This window comes from Prinia subflava, chromosome 7, assembly GCF_021018805.1.
Source record: "Prinia subflava isolate CZ2003 ecotype Zambia chromosome 7, Cam_Psub_1.2, whole genome shotgun sequence".
NCBI lineage: Eukaryota > Metazoa > Chordata > Aves > Passeriformes > Cisticolidae > Prinia > Prinia subflava.
Genome location: NC_086253.1, coordinates 22,011,610 through 22,030,670, shown reverse-complemented (window position 1 = coordinate 22,030,670; position 19,061 = coordinate 22,011,610). Strand labels below are relative to the sequence as shown.

At 40.0% G+C, this 19,061-nt stretch overlaps 1 protein-coding gene across 3 annotated transcripts in view; it reads right to left on the bottom strand.

Annotated features, from left to right (window-relative positions):
- C7H4orf19 (chromosome 7 C4orf19 homolog) overlaps nt 1-18,180 on the bottom strand; it is a 49,056-nt gene extending 30,876 nt beyond the window's left edge. Inside the window, exons 1-2 of one of the 3 annotated variants that reach the window (XM_063401753.1) lie at nt 17,899-18,180; nt 8,258-8,361 (exon numbers count right to left, since the gene is read on the bottom strand). The gene's annotated coding sequence lies outside the window, so the exon portion shown is untranslated. The remainder of the gene's footprint in view (nt 1-8,257; nt 8,362-17,898) is intronic. The other 2 variants (XM_063401752.1, XM_063401751.1) reach the window with 2 other exon arrangements.
- Between the last annotated feature and the right edge of the window lie 881 nt (nt 18,181-19,061).

The window sequence follows — 19,061 nt, the reverse complement described above, 5'->3', positions numbered from 1 at the left end:
AAGGAGGAATTTTGTTTGCTCCTGGGCTTGTTCTTTTTTTGACCTGACTTAATGTTCCCCCTTACTTACGTTGTTATGTAACAAATGGCTACACTCACCCTTTAGTCTGCAAAGTGTAGGATTGCACTGTCTAGACAGCTAGAGGACTTGAAAAAATGTGTACTAAGAAATGTTGGGTTTTTGGGGTTTTTTAAATTTTTTTTATTTTTTGGGTTTTTTTGTATAAGAAGGAGTTATTCAGAACAACTTTATTTGAGCTCCTCTATATGGATGGGACTTGAGGTTTGTGTGGATGTCTGAGTTGTGGAGATAATCTCCAAGTAAATTGAAAGATAGTGGTTCTTTATTCAAATACTGAAAAATAAACTTGAAAATACTGAAAAAATGGTTGAATGTTGCTTTATATGCCCTATGCCCCATATTGCTTACAAGTGAGAGAGTATTCTGAAAACTGTAGGTGCCCTCCTATAATTGCTTGAATCATGTGACTTTGTAGTAAAACTATCAGTTCTTGCTATTTTCTTGTTTTTGTTGTTGCTTAGAGAGTCTTCTAGGAAAGGATGTTTCTGGGGCTTCAAAGAGAACTGGGCCGTTAAAATTCAGAACAACATTGTCAGACCTGTGGTGAATGCATTTATGAATATTTACCTGGAAGTTAAGATTTGTAGTAAGTGTTAGGAATTCAAGCCATTGAACATTTGAATCCTCAGATCTCTCTTCCTTTCCCTATGATGCTCATATCCTGACAAGATCCATGATCCTTGTTTTTTAAAAATTCATGCCAAAAACATCCATGACAAATTTAGATTAAAAAATGCTTCTTCTTTTCTGCATTTCAGTATTGAAGCACACCTATAGCTGCACTGGCCAGACACTGACACCAGTAATTCCAGGAAATATTCACAAAGAATGCCAGGCGCTGAGCTACTAGCCTTTATGTTTGTTATGAGAGAACATTTCTTCATCTAACTATAGAGTAGATATTTTACCCTTCTCTTCCATATATCACATGGTCAATTGAAGATTCTGATATTTTAAAAAATTATTATTACAGCTATATCTGACAGCATTTTATAGCGTAAAAGATTTATCATCCTGATTTCATCAAACACAACTTTATGTAAAGGCCATTTTGCATATTCTGAGGCCTTATGTAGGGGGGATTGGAAAAATAAATCATCATCCAATCTGTTTTACTGCATAAGGCTGTTTTCAATATAGGGAATATAGAAGGGGCTGCATTTCTTCTACTCCTTTTTACCTAGGTTTGCAGCATGTATTAATAGGAACTGTAATTTACTGCTCTTTAGCCATCATTGCTGAGTGTTCTACTATGCCATCTCTGTGGCAGTGGACCCTCCTTCAAGGGGAAGAAACTTCTTTGGTCCTTAAGCTTGGTGAAGTGGGAGTGTGAATCAATTGTTACTTGAGTGTTAAACTTGGCTCTGTATTGTTTCATTGCTTGATTGCTGAAGCCTCTGACAAATTAAAGGCAAGGCCTTATCCACAATCATATACTGAGTTTAGATGTTCACAGAATCATGGAATATTCTGAGTTGAAAGGGATCCACAAGGTTCATGGAGTCCAACCTTTAAGTGAATGGCCCATATAGGGATTGAACCTGGAACCCGGCAGTATTAGCACCATGCTCCATCTAACTGAGCCCGTCTCACCTGTCTCTACATCGTGCCAGGAGCTTCGTGGGGATGCACTGGGGGAAAGGCATGTTTTCAGCCTTTGTGCTGTAGCGGAAAACACTGAGGATCAGTGCCAGACTGTAATGCTCTGGTGTCACCAAGCAGCACAAGGTGACTTACAGCTGGGCAGATCCAAGGGTGTGCTGTAAGCCTGACCTCGTGTTTCCCTGATGCTCTGCTCCCTGCAGGCCCTCTCAGTAGACCTGCTGTGAATCTTCTCTTTGCTTGCCCTTACTGAGGAGCTTGTGTTGTCTATATTCTTACAACAAATCATGTATTTACTGGTGGAGAGGAAGGGGAGATGTGTGTGCTGTAGATATCTCTTTTCACTGCCTTTTTCATTAAAAGGCAGTCTGATATGGCATGTACTACCTGATGCAAATATAGCCATATGATTAGCTAGTCTTGCCAGCTAATCTGTGTTGCATGTATCTTGCTTAGAGCCTATTTCTTTAAACAGGATCTCCCAGTCTCTGACTTTTCAGTCAGTGGTGCCGAAAAACACCTAATTTAGCTTAAAAAATTAGTATAGTTTCTGAAGAGTATAATGCACTGTCAAAAGCACTTTTGTTGGCAAAGAGCCATAGGGAGCCACCTCTAGAAATAGGGTCTCCCTCCCATGTTTTTGAAGATGTGGAAATGTATGACATTAAATCATGGGCTATGATTTAGACAGTGAGAAGTTTGCAGACTGATTCTGTAAGTGGAAAAATCCCTTGAGGAAATACGTTATGTCTATAATCCTGTCAGTCAGAAGATTAGAGAGTCAGTCAAAAAATAACTTACACAAATGGCTCAATAGTAAAGATTGTGCTAACAGAGGAAAGAAATTTAGCTGAAGTCTTTTGCTTAAGGCTATGAAAATTGGATGACTCTGAAAAATGATATTTTTTTTCCAGAAGATGTAGTAGAAAAATGTTCTGAGCTATAATTAGTTGGACATGATGCTTCTATTGCAACATTAGAAATAATTGTAATTACTTAAATTTGTGGTTGAAAGAATCCCAACGTGCTTAGCATTTGGTTATATGTTTGGATAACATATGTAGCCTTTAGGGCTCAGATTTCAGAGTGAGACTTGTTCATTATAACTTGTAATTGTGTGAATACTATATTGACACAATTAAAAAATGAGCCAATGTGAAACAGAGGTGCTTCAGATGACATTTTGAATCCTCAGAGCATGGAGTTGGGAGCAGGTTCTCCTCATCATTTTTGTTATATGCATATATATATATGTATATAATCCTACTCCCTGTAGTTAGAGTGTGGAAAGTCCTACACTACCAAATTTAGTTTTTAATAATGTACATTCCTCTAGAAAGATAAGTGAATTTCAGTGGCTGATGCTTCTTCCTCCTGCTTTTGGTAGAGTGCATCCTTCTTTTGAGAATGAGTTTTTCTTGAGAGGGTGGAACCATGTTACTCTTGCTCCAGAATTATGATACTGTTCCACTGATGAAGAGTGGAACAAATGGATGGGCCCTTATTCTATAGTTGACATTGTGGTAGCTCATCTTACATCAGTAATCGGTGTAATCAACCCTTGCTAAAAGTGACACCTACATTTGTTTTACTGTTTGTTATGAAATACTTGCACCCACAGTGTGAACACTCCTGTCAAGTCTGTGGGGTGGGGTTTGCAATCCAGGGGACTTTGGCTGACAACTTTCTGGTGTCTGCATCAGAGCAGCAGGAGCACTTAGTCCTGGAGAGCCAGCACTGGAGCAGATGTCAGTGAGGTGAGGTGTTAATAGGAGGCTTACTCCATGCTTACTGCTTTTCCTGAAGTTCCCCAACTTGTGTGTGGGCGGTGTAAAACTGTACCCAAAGGCCAGAAAACCCCATTGCCAAAGTAGTCAATAGCTCTACCCTTTTCTCCTTCTGCTTTCTGTGTGTGCAGAGACCAGACTGTGATGGGGCACCTGCTCTGGCTGAGAAACAGAGGAGTTTTTGTTAAAATTTAATGTTCACATAGGGGCCTAAAAGGCACATAAAATCCTGCTGAAGCTAGCTTATCCTCATCCATTTGAAATTTCTAGCTTTAATGTTGGCATTATTTTCATCCTCCAGACAAATTAAAGCTCAGGAGGAGGCATCAGCAGTGAGTCCTCTAAGCAAAGCAGGAGTAGCAAAGATGAAGATTTTGGAAGTCATTTCAGCAAAGCAGGCAGTAATGAAGAAGATTTTCAAAATGAAAATAGTTCCCTAATGTGGTCTCTAATGCCTTTTCAAAGTGGGTAGCAAAGGTGTTTTTCAGACAAGCTACTGCAATTCAATTAGACTGACCTAATTTTTATTTCTTCTCTTTCTCCTGCAGATTTCCACACTGATACAATTTAGCTTTCTTAAAATCATGTTATGGCTTGGAAGGGATTTGGGTACAGCACTGTTAATTGACAGAGTTTAAATACAGGAAATGTTCCCTAAAGCTTGCCTAGTCTGTATGCTCATTTGAGCTAAAAAAACTTAAAAAGGACTTTTTTGCTTTGGGCAGATGAAACTTTTTAGAAGGAAAATAAGCATTGTTACAGCCCAGGGCAAATGCTGCTGGGTGTGACTTATATTATATATATAGTTTTTCAATTAGGAATAGAGATTATAGGCCCACTCTTCTGTCTTTATATCATTCTCTTTGTGCTGACTGCTCACAGTGACATGTAAGGTGGCACAAACTCTCACTAAACACCTATAAACTCAGTCGTATGCATCACATCCCACAGTTGGCACAATTGGTTATGCATTTAAAGCAGCTTTATCTAGAAATAGAAATTCTTACTGATTTTCTTCAGCAGCTTCTGTTTTCTTTATTTAACCTAATTAAATGCTGATTTAAAATGCACTGACAACATAAAGATTTGAATAAGATTATGGAGTGATGTTTCTAGGATCCAAGCATTTGAAATAAATAAAAGTTCTTTTCAAGGCATGAAATTATTTTTTCTTGCAACCCATTCCTTAATTTAAAATTGCTAATCGTATGAGACTGACAATCCAAGCAACTGTTCAAACCTGAAGCCTAATTTGGCAGCTGTGAAGCAAAAATAAACTAGTAAATAATCTATATTTAAATCAGTGCATCATTCTTTTGTACAGAATTGCTTCAGTTTAATTATGCTAGTGCAACACCACCTTTTTCTTTTAGAGCTGGGAGTAGTACACATTACTGGTCTTTCCACAAGGTGCTTTGGCAATGGTTTTGCAGCTGAAGCAGTGCTACTGTGGCATTTAATACAGGCTGGGTTGTCACATTTCCAGTGCCAAGAGACCCCTGCCATGTCCTGCTGTGAGACTGCCTTCCTTGGCAGGTGTTGGTGTGTACTTGCAATATGCAGATGCAGGAAACCAAAGGGATAGTTTTAAGTGGTGAGAGACATCCTCCCTGTTTGCAGTCTTTGTTCACTTCATATGTAAAGAAGATCTGAAATTCAGGTATTTATGTCTTTGTTGTAGTTTTAACTGACTAACGGGCGTGATTTGTAGGTAGTCCAGGGATTTTTAGCAGATAACGCAAGGCAAAAGTTATTATTACTCAATATTGCTTTTGATTTTACATTCAAAAATGTTATGTATCACATCGTGAATGAGCTTTATTGAAATTTGGAAGTTGCTGAAGATAGATGAGTCTAGAAAAGACTTTCTTTTTCTGCACTGCAGCCACAGATGACTGATACCAGTCCTTCAGTCATGTGATTTCATTCTTTCAATGGATGTTTCCTCAGCTTTGATGAAACCTATTTTTTAATGTTAAGATCAGTTAAAATCCTGGAGTTAAATTATGCATCCCAAAGCAAATCATGTTGTAGTGCTTTTCTTTTACAAATCACATTTAACTGCGGGCCTAAGTGATTTGTAGGAACTAAGAATAAATAATACCTCCAGAAAGAACTTTTTTGCTCTCAGCTATTTAAACTCTTTCTCAGGTTCTATTGACAGGGATGCTTGTGTGGACCAGGGATTAGAGCCTGTAAAGGCCCATGCAGTGTTCTACATCTTTTATTGTGCTGATTCACCATATACGCTTTCCAGGTTTTGACATCTAGAGGCATTCCTATTTATTATATATATTTGTTTCAAATGTCATGGGTTAATAAGGAGTAGGGAAAGGTAAGTCTGATTTACAGAAGCCACAAAGATGTAGCTTTGTTCTGGTTGAGAAAATGTAATTTTCTTGTGGTTTCTTTTAAAAATTCTTTCTGGAAAGACTATTTTGTCTTTAGCTTTATAGCATGATCCTTGTGATGGTCTTCACCTATTTGAGAGAGCCTTGAGGTTCTTGGGCCCCTGGGAAAAATATTAGGGCCTAGTTTTTGTGCTCCTTCCCAGTTTGATATCCAAAGAACTTGGCTGCTGTTCCAGCTTGGATCACAGTGCTGGAAAAGATGAGATGGTGAAGAGACAGGAAAGTGGTTGAGTTACTGATGGAGACCCAGATAGCTGCTAGATTCTATCGAATCCTGCCTTGTTCATGTCAAAAAGACATCAGAATTCATTTCAGCTAGGATGGACAGGCAAATCTGCATAAAAATTTGCTCTCCTAACCCTTCTTCTATCTGATCAAGTTTCAGTCTGCATATCTCATGAGGTGAGGAAGGGGTCTGAAGGAATAAGATATTTTTGTCCTTTATAGGAAAAAAAGACATTTTCACACTGTGCTGTCTGGCATATTACCTTCTGAAATCCTTTAATTGTATCAAGGTGTATGTTTTTATTTTTTCTGTAGCAAAATGTTCATGCAAAAGTGACTTATGAGTGACTTGCTGTGAAGTTTCCTGTCACAATTAAATTTCTCTGATGCTGAACTGCTGTTAAGAGTTGGCCCTCTTTTCATCTATTCCTTGTGCTGTACATATTCAATAGAAAAAAGGGAATTTGAAGCTTTGCAATGAATAAAAGTGCTGAAAAACCCACTAATCTGCTGTGGCTAGAGTTTAACCCAAGTTCATAAGGTGAGAGCCTGTGGTTAGAGGCCTCTACAGCTGCAGAAACCATTGCATTGCCCTAAGGCAGCTGGAGCTGAGGGTGACTGAGGTGTCCCCCTGGCTCTGAGTGCAGCACTGAAGTGTCCCCTGGCAATAGGGAGGAGTGGTGTTCCCCAGAGGTGAGACAGAGAGACAGCTCTCTGCTGATTTCCTCCTTTCTTCCTTTAACAAAATTGTGTTAATCCGTTCCTTATTCAGGCAGTGTTTAATAGCCAAGAACCAACGTGGGAGTTTGAAAACAAGCCTGTGGCTTAATCTGCAATACCTGTGCTTATGACATGATGTTAAACCACCAGCACTGCTAAAGCCTGAGAGGAGAGAGAAAACCCTTCACTGTTGTTACCTCTGGAAAGCAGCACTCTGCATGTGATGCTGTACAAAAGGAACCAAACTTGGCTAGGTCAAGCTGTATTGAAAGATCTGTTTTCTGGTTGGTGGTTGTTTTTTTTGTTTTGTTTTGTTTTGTTTTGTTTTTGTTTTCTTTTTTTACCTTTTCAGATAGTAGAAAGTTTTTCAAATGTGAAAGAAGTGTGGACACTTGAGAAATGATGTCTCCATAGGCAAAGCCTAAGAAGATGGAAGCAGGTGGAAAACATTAATATAAGGGCAATTAGCTGTGTGTTTTGGGTGGAGCAATGATTGGGGAGAACAGCTTTGTGATTAACAGGCCTGACTAACTCCCAGCAGTCTGCTTGTGCTTCCTACTGGCACTGCCTGCCTGTGCTCTCTGTTGTTCTAGATATGGGTGCACTGCAGGAGTGGTCCATGGGACACAGCTCTGGTCCAGCTCCAGCTGCAGTCAAGTGCCATTCCATAGCAGAACAATTCACAATTCCCTGCCTAGCTGTGTGACATGTTAGCTTTTTTATGCACAAGACACTGCCTAGCAAAATCTGTTTAGCTGTCTTAAGTCCTGTTGCTGGGCTTGACAGTGGCATGCTACTGGTAGATCCCTTCTGTCTGAGCAAGGCAGCTTGACAGCTACACTATCCGAAGCAACTTAAAGTTCACAAACCTGGTGTTTCCTTGCTCTGAGTGAGCTCTGAGCCACCTCGTGCCCAGTGTAGACCCTGGAACCCACTGCTGCCAAAGACACATGAGGCAGTGGTCACCGCAGGTTGTGCAGTAACCTCCTGATGATACCCACCATTTGGAATTTCAGGTACTCTGAAATACCAGAGCATTTATTTTTCAGGGATAATGTATTTAATAATAAGCAAGATGGGATTAGGTTCCAATTCTTATTTTCCCTAAAATAAGAATGTTCTGGAAGCCTGGATCCAGTCTGGAACAGTTTAGGTAATCTAGAAATGTTTAAATATGGTATATGTTATTAGGTGTCTCTGGGACAGCCAAAGCAGTGAGACCTTTATCCATTTTGGTGCTTGTAGATGCTGCTGTAACACAAGCAAGGAACTGCTGCAAACCCCTGAGGGTACTCAGAGACAAGGCAACTGTAACCTCCTTGCATGCGGAAATCCTGCAGGAAGGGAGGCGGCAAAACTCTGAAGTTTAATGGGAGCTGGGTAATTGTCACTGTGAGTAACAAACACCTTGGAATCTTCCAAGTGTCTCACCTGGATGCCTCAAAAAGGCCATTCATGGAAAGCTTTGTGGCAATCAATTGCAGTCTTGCTCCCATAAGGAGATTTTCAGGCCTCCTGGAAGTCAAAGGAAGTACCTGGAAAAAGTAGGGTAGAGCTCAGGCTCTGTTTCAGGAAATCCTTTCTCACCAGGTCTTTCAAAAAGATTTATTGACATTGAGGCTAAATCATATTTGTGTTGTATTTTGCTGGGCTAGAAATACATTCTCAGTGGGAGAAAAGCAAATTGGCTCAGTAAGGAGAAGATTTTCTCAAATCAGGCATTTCTAGCTTTTGTTTTCCACATAGGTGTGGTATTTTTCCCATGGGAGGAAAGTACCAAAAGATCTCTCTGTGTAGGAAGGTGGCATGAGAGGAGGGTGAATCTAGTTCTGCAAACATACTTGTTTCAAATACCACCCTAGAGAGAGGCTGCAGATTTTTGGAGACTGGGCTCCATGTGGTAGGTAGGAGGGGGTTTCTGTGCTATTGATTAATTTCAAATTGTGTGGGATTTTCCTGGCATAAATGCATAGGGTCTTTGCCAATTTAAACTTAATTTTCCTTCTGTCAAAGGAGCTGCAAAAGCTGTATGAAGAGGGTATTTTTGGGATGAAGGACTCCAGTATCTGCAGGCCTCGATGGAGTTAACCTTTCCATTTTGTTTGGGAGAAGGAGCATGACTTTTCCTGGGCAGTAGTGTATTTACTCATGTAGTTTCTTTTGTTAGAAACTTTCTTTTCCAGAGCCTTACTCAGGAAACCCTTTACAGAGCACAAAAGGCTTTTTTTTATTGTATCTTTGAATATAATGCTCCTTACTGGGAATGCCATGGAGATGAGAAAAACCAAAACAACCTGAATAAAGAACAAATCCTGCAGGGTTGCAATAGACATGTACAAGTTGGGAAACAGAAGGGAAATCTAGAAAACAGGAGGCTCTTGAGGGACTCAGTCCTTGGGTCAGAGAATTTGTGCCAGTACCTAGGTAAGCTGTTCATCCGTGTTAGCTCTGCACTGTACTCTGAGTTCTGTGGACAGAGCAGTATTGCAGGCTGTAGGAATGTGAGATAAACTAGACTTGCACTGGCCAAAGAAAATGTCTGTTGTACTGAACAAAGAAATCTCAGTCTATGATTAACTTTATTTCATGTCAAGAGCAGAACATACAAATCTAGGCTCTTTGATGGCATGATACGGAACAATACAAGCCCTGTAGCATGAGCATTCCACTGCTGGATTATTTGTCCTAAATGTACTTTAGAGAAATTCAGTCAGGTTTAGTTTATGCTAAAAAATACTCATTTAATGCAGCTGTTACAGCAGTACAAACCACAATTTTGCCATGCTCCTCAGGCTCATCTCAAATACTGGCCTTATGAAGCAATTTTTTTGCACATTTGCCTTTTCTGCATCAAGCTAGAATGATATAGAGAATGGAAAAGAATTCCAGAAAATAAGAGTCAGTGGTTTACAAACATCATAATTGTTTGATAAAGGCAATTTTAACATATGTGGCAGCTTAACAGGCTAAAGAATCAACAGATTTCGGGGGAAATATGAAACTTTAACTTCTTGAAGGGCAGATAGAACCTACAGGGAAAAGGGATGATGTTGGTTTCACTATTTCAAAGAAAATTTATTGAAGAATAGAGGATAGTGGAAAATATTGTATTTTCTGTAAACGTGGCTGTAAGATTTCAAGTATAACTGGATTTTAAAAATGGAATGCAAACAGAAGGAAAGGATACTGAAACCTGTTTATAAATAGCTTTAGTTTGCAGAGCTACACCCTTGGTTTGTTCCTGCTAGCCCAAAGTGAGTCCTACACAAAGGAGTAGGTATGACCTGCAAAGCACATGCTATAAATTCATTGCTCAGACAAAATCTATATTTTCCTGGCAAGACTGAAACAGAAGATGATGAATTAACAGCTTGGCCACGCTTGGCCACCTGTCCAAATTCATAGCTCCTAGAAGGTCTGAGAATCAGTCAGCTGTGCACAGGGCACAATGTTTGGGCTAAGGCATACACAGAAGAATGGATTTTGAGAAGTGAAAGTAAAACCTGGAGAACAGTATACTTGGTGCAGAAGAGTCAGGTTTGAAAGAAAATTTTGATTTTGCTAATTTTAAAAAACAAACCTCACTAAGTTGTCCTGTATGGAAACAGTGATAAAATAATTTTATCACTTTCTTCATTATTTCTTACCCTTATTGCTTTTTAATTGGATCATAACATGAGATAAGTAATACAGCTGGCATTGTGACACCTGGAGAAGATGCTTTTCTCATCAGAAGAATTTTACATGTTGTGGGAGCAAATTTATTTTATTCTGTGAGCAAAGTAATAGTATTGTTAATTATATCAGGTATTGGTGGTCCAGAGTTCACATAAATGCCTGGCATATTAGGGGCACCAATTGTTTATAATCAGGTATTTCAGTGAATGGTAAGGCTGGGGTGTGCCTGGCTCAGGCAGTTATTTCTGAGACAGTCTTGCAGCCTGTAATCTAGAGCTGCTTAGGCCTAGACACCTGTGGGGATGTTTGAGAAGGATCAAATAATATGCACTAAAATTAGGAATCCTTCTAAAACAGTATAAGCCATATAAGTCAGCTTTCTTATCAGATTTTATCTGTGTCTTCTCTCATATCAGACATGATATGAGAGAAGATACTAAAACACCTGAAAGATACTAAAACACCTTATGTGTTTATTTTTCCTTCACCTTATTTGGGGGGTAGTGGTGGAGAGGAGTGTGTCTTTTCCCCCAGTTTCACTGTTCAAGATGCTTTTCCTACACAATGCTGTTTTTACATAAGAAGTGTGGGAAGCATAGCAGGATGCTTTTTTTCACCTTGTTGTTCCTGAACATTTCACATAAAGGTTGGTCAGCAAAGAGTAGAAAAGCATAGTTATAGAAGACTGTGAAAATGGATAACAAACCTTTTAAAACAGAAAAATACTCAAAACTATTATAAATCACAGTCAAAAGTTTTCAAGTAAGGACTCTGATACACAAGTTTATTAAAGGCCCTTTTATGTAATATGACTTTTTCATCTTACATGAGTTCTTTTTGATTCAAAGGGTTTTTCTTTCTTTTAAATACAGCACTTAGATTAAAGTGTAAAGCACAGAGATAATTTAATCTAGAGCTCTTTGGAGTGCAGGTTAAGTTTTCCATTTGGTTATTTTAAATCAATTTCCTTCACCGACATTGAGTGATGATGAGCGGCTAAGGAAATGATTTGGCACAACAATTTCATGAACAAGAGCAAAGAGCTTTTATGTTATAAATACAATAACTATTTCTCAGAACAAGGCAGATCCAAAGTATTGACCACTGGGTCAAAAAGGTCCAAATGTTGCTAAAATGTGATAATGGTGAGATAGCAGTGAAATACAGCTGCATTTCTGTAGTATTATTGAGTTGCTGATCTTGACTGCATTTGCAACCTTTTTTAGTCTTCTCAGTAAAACAATACTTGAAAACTATAGGAAAGGATTCATTGCCTTAAAATACTTAGTTTGTCTGGCATCAAGACAGCTTAGTAATTTTTTTTCTTCCTTTAATCCTGTGCAAAAGAATGGGCTATATTCACCAAAATTATCAATGAAGATTGCACTATCTGGTCTAATTTACTGGAATGTGTTTTGCCTGTGGATTTGTTCATGTTGCTGTAATGCTGTATGCTAACACCAGGGTGACATTTCCAGCAGAACTCCTTGTTCCAGGGACTATAAATGGTGTGCCTCAGGTCACAATGTCATAAAACAAATATCTGCTGCTTGTGTTGGAACTTTATTTATTGGTCAATCTGACATACTGCCCTGTGACGAGAAAGCCACCGGGTTGGATTTCTAAAGAGTGTTAGTCTCTAGAGGCAGATTTGGCTCTTAGGGCATTTGGGAGACTTGGATTCAAATTGTGCCTCCTACCCAGAGACAGGGGCTGATTTACCTCCTTACTTCTCAAACCTGGCTTTCCCCCACATGAAAAATCTGGGTAGCCGTATGCTCTGGGACAAATAATTTCTCTCACTCTCCAGGAGGAAAGTCCAGCCACACTGATTTCTGTGGTGCCACTGTAAAGCTTTATTGTGGAAGGCTGGAAGGGAAATGAAAGAAAGCTGAGGCTGTAGTTTGATGGAGACTGGATGCTGGTAATTGGCTGTGAAAACAGCAAGCTGACCTTTCCTTAGCATCTAGCTTTTTGCCCTTGGCTTTCCTCTGTTTTCTTAAACTGTCTTTGAAGTTTTTTTGATCATCTGTACCCTAGCAAATCCCCATGTTTTTGCTCTATATAAACAAAAAGTGAATGGAAATATCTCTGTAGAAGGTAATTAATGGGATAATTGCACTGAGCATTAGTTTTTAATGTATATTGGTAAATATGACCTAACTTTTTAGCAATCTGTGTGCATTCATCCAAAGCAATGGAAAATGCTCCAAAGTGATTTTAATTTAAAAAGAGATGTTAAAGACAAAAATTGGACAAGGTACATGGTGGTGGCTCCTCAGGCCCCTGGTAGCCTTCCATTCAGGGCTGATGGCTGTATTTTTTGTTTCATTTACACTGAAAATGAAATCTTATTGTATTCTTGTGTTTATCCCTTTATCTACATTTGCCCCTGAAATGGTGCCTGGCAGCTGAATCTGTATTATCTTTTCTGAGCAGACATTGCCTATTCTCTACTGATACTCAGTGGAGACATGCACGTACTCTGACAACAGAATTCAGGGCTGATACCAAGCCATGCAACATCTGCTAAATTCACATGGGGAGAGGGAATATAAAAACAAATACACAAAGGGCACAGCTACTGAGATGGTAAATATTGTTTTTTCCATGCCACACCCAAACTAGAAATAGAGACAGAGGAGGCCTTAACAAAGCTCAATTCAGGTTCCTGACAGCTGACAGTAACTGCTTGTTTTCCACTGAGCTGTAAGTGAACAAGACTGCCAGCTTACTTCAAAGGCATGAATTAACCTGAGACTTAGGCTTCTTTTACTATGAGTAGATCAGAAGATGAGAAGAGCAGCTCCATGGAAATGTGTCGTGTTAAAGTCACGTTAATGCGATTGCTATCAAGCTTGCTTGCCGTAAGAGAGGGAGAGTGGATAACACCTTTTTTGGAGGTAATAAAGTGCTGTACTGTAGTGGGACACCATGGATTCACTGGCTGGGCAAGTGGAGCAGCTGGCAGGGAGCAGTCCCAGGACTGGGAGCTGCCCCTGCACAGTGGGCCTGGGTGCTGGTGGGGGAGGTTCTGCCCCAGCTGGGCTGTGGAAAGGAGCACACAGCCCAGAATGGAGAGGAGGAAATTGTTGGGTGGCTGTGCCAGGGCATAGGTAGTGCTTCTGCGTTGCACAAAGCTCAGGTGTTTAATAAGGTAGATAAAACTGGGCACTCCCAAATCTGCTGCTGATAAAACAGGGTTTCAAAGTGTCTGTGGGTTGAAGGGGGAAGTGAGTGTAAGAAATACAGTTCAGTCAACATGTACAGTCATTGCAATAAACTTCGTGGGGAGGGTAGGTAGTCAGGGGAGGAACAGACCTGCAGTCTGGTGGGCCCTCAGGACTGTGGACATGTGGCCCCACATGGCTCATTTGGGTCACTCCCTGCCTCTCCTCCCTGAAAACTGCTGTCAGATACCCTGCATCATAAGAGTGTATCATAGGAGGACATCAAGGCTAGCCTGCCTGGGAAAGTGCCTTAACATCCAGATGCACCTGCTCTGAGCATGGCAGATTGGGCAGATGTGAAATAATCTGTTTTGTTATGGTCTGGAGAGCTTCTGTCCAGCACAGGCATACCCGTGCTGCTGCCATGCTGTTTCTGCTGGCAGCGCTGTGCTGGGTAGCACCTGCACCGCTTGCATCAGGTAATTTCTGTTCTCCTGTCCTCTGTTGGCTACATGAGGCTTTGATACAGTTGCCACTGGAACCAGTGAGAAGAGTTCCCAGGGTGGGCTTCATACTTGAAAGAGTTTTCAGTCATTTGGGTGTGTGTTACTCTTGACGTGGGGTACACTTGTGCATGTTATTCAGCTCCTTCAGAAAAGCAGATTGCCTCCAATAGTAGGACATTGGACCTCGTACACATAAAATCATACAACTAACTGCTCTTAAATAGAAAAACATAAATAAAAAGCTGGAAGTGATGCAAAGTTGAGCTAGGTCAAGCTGGTAACATTATAAAGAGTAAGCCTCAAGGAAAAGTCTTACTCTTCCTTGCTATCCTAAATGGAAAAGTAACTTGTGTGAATTAGTAATAGAATATTCAACCACAAGTATTTTTCTAACCAGAAAGCATCTGTGCCTTTGCAACAAACATCTGTGATAAAAGTGAAAAAAAGGGAGTTAAATAAACTTGTATAAAAATGGCAGACAGAGAAAAAGTCACACAGGAAAAAAACCAACTTGGGCCTTTTTTCCCCCTGCCTCATGCTGTAAGTGATTAAATGTTTGGTCTCCATGCAACGTATTCGGTTCTTAATAAAATTTTCAAGTTCCTCTGTATGTCTAAGTGAAAGTGACCCAGAGGAGAACTTACAGGAAAATTGCTGCTTTTTTTCCCCCTTTACAGCAATCCCTTTTGACCTTTCTACCATAACTCATTTTTTTGTCCATTTTGATATCAAACTTTCAATAACTAAAACTGCATTGTGTTTTATACCTATTCTCCTTAGCAGTAAATCCTGCTTGCTAGCACTCTTCTGTTGGTCAGCAGAAAACAATTTTTCATTCCCATTGCTTGGGCATGAAGTTTTGATACTGATTCTCCAGCATGATCAGGTACAAAATGAGGTGCTCCTGGTTAAAGAGCAGTGGGATTTGGCCACCTGCTCTGGCTAGCCATGCCCTCCCCGCCATGCCCTCCCCACCATGACTGTTGTGTGGAAGGCATGGGCATACTCTGCTGACAGGTGATCAGATATAATCCTTAGAAAGACAGGGTCTGAAGGAAAAATTACAAGTTCCAAAAAAATATTTATTGCCTGACTACATTTCATCACATTTCAGTGGGTTGAGTGTTTCCCCCACCCCTGTCCTTTGTGAAACATTATCAGTGGAAGATGTAGACAATGCTGAGGCCACGTTTAACTGGATATAGTGCAAACACAGCAAATAGGACCATCCCTTCCTGAAAGATGTGAAGAAGGTTTTTCTTAGCTTTCATTCAGTAAAGTCTGAGAGCAAATACTTTCAGCAAGTTTGTTTCCTTGAGGTCAGGTACAAACAATAATGTGATTAGAGAAGGGCCTCAGCACTCAAAAACGTTTACTTTGCATGGTGAACCACTTTTAACCAGGCTTTCCAAGGAAGGAAGTCACGATTCCCCTCACTTGAAGATTTGGTCTACCCACATAACTAGAGCTGTGCAAAACTCATCAGGTTGACTTTCAGTATTAGCCACAAATGTGGTACAAGTTCCCTGAGATCTGCAAACTGGAAGATCTGGATTGCCTTTTGATCAGTGCTTGTCTTAGCTTTGGGGTAAGAGAAAATTATTCTAAACTTCTGGTAGTATTTTGATTTTTATACTTGCTTGGCTTTCCCAAAAATTCTAGAGAAAAAATCTCCCTTACATTTCCAATTATCTCATTTTCCAAGAACCTCTCTCTTCTTTTGGTTGTGAGCAGGAAATATTTTGTGTGTCTCCCCTGTGAAGCAACACTACATTTGGTTCTATATTGATGTAGTTAAGCAAGAAAATAGGTTAGTTTGTTTCATCAGAAAAAAATACAAGGTAATAATTAGAGTAGTACAAATTTCTGCACTAAGAGTAAAATTGTAAGCATAAAAAATATCTGAACTAGATATGCACTAGAGTGCTTGACAGCAAGTGCCTCATATATATTCCTCTCTTTAGGAAAGGAGTTAAGGAAGGCTCCCTCTCATTCAATGGCCTCTCTGTCTTTTTGGTCACAGAGTTAACTTCAGTGTGCATTGTACCCTCCATCCTACAAAGACACTTTGTGTAATTAATATTCAACAAATTTAACCACTGAGCCACTAATCTGGTTTACCATGACACACGCAACTTGTACAAACATTTCTTAGAAGAGACTGGCCATGGCAGGCTGCTTTTCATGATGCGGGTGCAATGTTCCTCTCTGTGAAACCTGTGGCTGGCAGTTTGTCTGGGAGCTGCGCTGTTCCTCTCACTCCCCTGAGATATAAATGTAGCTTAGCAAATAAGCTCCTTATCTACAACAGTTTCTAAATAGATTTTTGTAAATAAAGTGTAGTGGTTTATTGCTACACTCTCATCGACTCAGTTGGGAGCTACTCTGTCAGGACGTTGGTGCAATGAGTTTGATAACGAGAGACTTCCTGGCTCAGGCTGATCTAGGCTGTGCTTGGGTCTCAGCCCTCCTCAGCATGAGACCTACCATGGTTTCAAGATGGGCACCCTGAAAGTGAATCACAATTTTTGAAGTGCCACTGATAAACTTGTTTGGACTAAAATTTATTTTAAATATTGGTAATGACAACTGCCTTTTCCACCCCCCCCAAAAGCTGAGAGCTTATCTGAAGCAAGTTGCTTCAGGTATTATTGTTATCCACTTCTTTTAGTGCCTCCTAGCATTATGTGGAAACAAGAAAAAGAGGTATTTTGTAGAATGCACTCTGGAAAAATTACACTGCTGGCAATCAACACCCAACCATTGTAGGAGCAAAACAATAAACACTGCTTGCTTCTTTTGAGCAGTGGGAATCCTCAGGATGTGGCAATCCTATGATGCATTAAAGATTTGTTAGTAAATTTGTATTCTGTAATGCTCTAGAATCCTGTAAAGGTATTAAAAACCCGAGTATTTAGAACACTGTCTGAAAATAATTACAGTTTAACAAAAATTGTGATGAGAAAATATCTCTGTGATAAAAATGCTAGCTCTATAGCCTGGAAAACTCCTTCAGTGCAAGTAAAAAAATTAACTCCTGCAATATAGCCAGTAATTGTCAGGGAAACTTTATCGCTTCATGTGATAACTGATATGCTTTAATGCAATTTAAATTCTCAATTTAAAATCAACTGGTTTTAACTGACTTTCCTCTTGGTATTTTGCAATTTTATCCTCCTTTTATGGAACACTGTAGTACGCCTAATCTGTCTTTCATTTGCTTTTGTAAGATTTTATTTTTAAATGTACCAAATTCTAGGAGGGGAATTTAGAAATCATGTAAGTTCATTGTGGAAAGCCAAATCTGTTAAAACACACCTAGATTAGTGCGACTGAAACAATGTTCAATTCACGATGTAAGGAAGTTAGAAGAGTTCTCAATCCCCTCATTTCAGACATCAAAGACATATTAACTCCTCCTTCACCCCACATACTCCAACTCAGCCATTTCAACAACTAAGAGATCTTTAAAAACATTGCTTTTTAAATAGGTTTGGCTTAAAAATTGTTTTCTTAGGATTTCCACTGAGCCAGCTCTGAGTATTTCTAAGTGTAAAAACAATCCTGACTCTACAACAGGTGGAACAAGTGAGATCAGATATTTTCAGGATAATGTGCTTAGACTATTTTGAAAGGTAGAAAAGAGAGTACAAAACATGCCTTGTAAACAGTTTCTCTAGAAAGTACAATGTTACAAGTTTAAAAGAACTTTTCCTACCTGTAGCTTTTGTGTGGATCAGGAAGTGCAGCTTTTCCTGATTACAATCTTCCATGGCTTAGCTTGGCTTCTGCATTTGAATGTTAAATATGTAAGAATGCCTTGTTTAGCTTGGGAGTTTGCATGACCTCTTAATGAGACACTGTAGTTAGTGTCATTGGGTATTAAGGCATCATGTGACTGTAGATGAAAATAAAATCCTTTAAAGTTTGCATTTAATACTTCCTAGAATCTGTAACCCTTTACCTGCAAGCTGGATAGAAAACTGACAGAACTCACTGTTTTCTGGCCAGGGTTGAAAAAAGGAGAAGTGGAAGAACACGTGCCAAATAATTCCTCCGGGACAGTCACAACGACCACAACAAAGCCTGAGCCTGCCAGTGTATTCGTACTGCCATTTGCATATCCTTAAAATTAAATCTCCCCATATCACACACCGTGATGGAGGGATTAGGCAGGAAGTTCCTCTGTTGCATGTTGCCTGGCTATGACATTTATTCCCCACTGTTTTGTGTGATTCTCTAAAGAGAAATTCAGTTCTGAGGTGCATTTGCAGGCATCATATCACATTTACCTGTGAAAGCTGCCGACTTTCCTGGAGTCATTTTGGTTCGAGTGGTGTTTCCAAAAGTGATATGACAAATATTCTGTTGCCACAACTAGCGGAGAGAGTTTTCCCTGTGCAGAAGGAGAGGTTTAAGCTAGGCAAGCACCTGGGTCATGTGGTCTTTAACATATGTCGATGTATCTGTAAACTGTAAAACAAGCCTCCTGGAGAGAACTGGCTGGCACTAAGATTGCATCACCTAGCTGCCTGTGTCGCAGCTGGGGAGTGCAAAGCCGAGCTAACAAAGCTTCTCGATAGTACAATTTTTTTTTTTTTTTTTTGTGGTGTTAAGCCTCACGGAAGCACTTACATGAAGTTTGGCTGCTGTATTGAGTAGGTGTGCTGCCCTCACTCTAAATAATGCCGGATTTACAGTTGCCTCGCTGCTTTGCAGGGATTGCATCCGCATCCTCACCTTCCCTGTGGAAGGAGGTAAAATCACCAGGGGCTTGGTTTGCCCTGCTGTACTTCCCCACCTATCCTCTGCAGTGAACTGAAGCCGAGAGTGTCAAACTCATGTCAGCAGTGGGCTGGGGCAGGCAGGTCCCGTGCCCGG